The sequence below is a fragment of the Oncorhynchus nerka genome, linkage group LG20 (assembly GCF_034236695.1).
Source record: "Oncorhynchus nerka isolate Pitt River linkage group LG20, Oner_Uvic_2.0, whole genome shotgun sequence".
Classification (NCBI taxonomy): domain Eukaryota; kingdom Metazoa; phylum Chordata; class Actinopteri; order Salmoniformes; family Salmonidae; genus Oncorhynchus; species Oncorhynchus nerka.
This window is the reverse complement of record NC_088415.1, coordinates 71723109-71724893: the sequence shown is the minus strand read 5'-3', so window position 1 is coordinate 71724893 and position 1785 is coordinate 71723109.

The window sequence follows — 1785 nt, the reverse complement described above, 5'->3', positions numbered from 1 at the left end:
GTTTTGTGTGTTTACAAGTCATTTCTGTTATTACAAATACTTTGTATAAAAAAATTGAGCAACATATAGCTACTCCAAGATATTTGAAGTGGTTTTGAAAAAATATATTTTATTTAAAAAAAAAAAATCGGTACATTTTCTGCACTAGTGTTTTTCAGTGTTTTAATGTTTTGATACGAATTTAATCAAGTAATTATTTATGGCCTGTGAATCAAATTGAACTAATGTGCAAAAGTTCACTAATGTGTAGCCTATTCTAAAACACGTTTAGTGTATTTCTCTGTACTAAAATGTTTTTGTGCTAACTCTGAAGTATTCTGCTTGCAGGATGAGCAGAGTTTTGAATGTTGTTTGAGATTGCTTGGTTTGTTCACAATTCCTGGAGGAGATGGAGAAATGTACTTTGTAGTGTGGCTAGATGGTAGCTGTACTTTCCATGGTTATTGTGTATACTTTGTTAAATGTTATTTTGGTTTTCAGTACAAGGAAAATGGTATTGTGTTTAGTAGCGTATTGTAAGGCCATGTGTGCTGGGAACCGGTCAGTGTATGACACTTAAATAAATCAGATCAATATTTCTTTTTTTACCTAACTTGTCTTGACTTAAACTGCTGCCCAATGAAAGCAATCCAATAGTGAGAATTAAATAATATTTTTGATAAAGAATGATTGGATTTCTCCAGCACAGACAAACTTCATCACACACAACACAAGCTTAAAGAATGTTATACTACATTGTTACCAGAGCAAAACTTATTTTGTTTGTCTAAGAGATGCTTGGAACTTAAACTCAAGCCTGAAGAGATCTGAGATATGGAACATTCTTGGCATCCACACTACAGCACATACAGTACTGTACAGCTTATCTCAGTCCAGTACTGTCTAGGCTTTGCCCCCTGTACAGCTCTCACTGCCTGTCCTGTGTGATGTCCTGTTCAACTTATTAGCCTCTGGTTGGCTGATGTAGCCATTTCTGTATCCCAAATGGCTCCCTCTTCCCTATAATGCACTACATTTGACTAGAGTCCTTTCGGGTGCCATTTGGGTTGCACACATTGTCTGTGGAGGCTTGGAGTGCTTCAGTCATCCTCTGGAATGGTGGGGACTATTAGCTATTGTTTCGTTTCTGTAATTGTATTATCTAAGTATCGTACTGTATGCCATGTTGTAGCCTACTGAGCCCCTTAATCAGGCACTGAAGAAGACTTGCTGTTTGATATTTATGTCCTATACCAGGGATCATCAACTAGATCCAGCCGCAGGCAGATTTTTTTTCTTGGGTGGATGGTCAAGGGGCCACAAGAAGCCCAAACATATTATATTTGACAAAACATAATCATTTCAAATCTTGCTTAGATTTGTACACAAATACATACAGTGCCTTCAGAAAGTATTCCTACCCCTTGACTTGTTCCACATTTTGTTGTGTTACAGCCTGAATTCAGTCAGAATTTTTGTCTCAGCCATCTACACACAATACCTCATAATGACAATGTGAAAACATGTTTTAAGTCATTTTAGCAAATTTATTGAAAATCAAAAACAGAAATAACCATTTACATAAATATTCACACCCCTGAGTCAATACATGTTAGAATCACCTTTGGCAGTGATTACATTCTCTAAGAGCTTGGCACACCTGGATTGTACAATATTTGCACATAACATTCTTCAAGCACTGTCAGGTTGCTTGTTGATCATTGCTAGACAGCCATTTTCAAGTATTGCCATAGATTTACTATCTGATTTAAGTCAAAACTGTAACTAGGCCACTCAGGAACATTC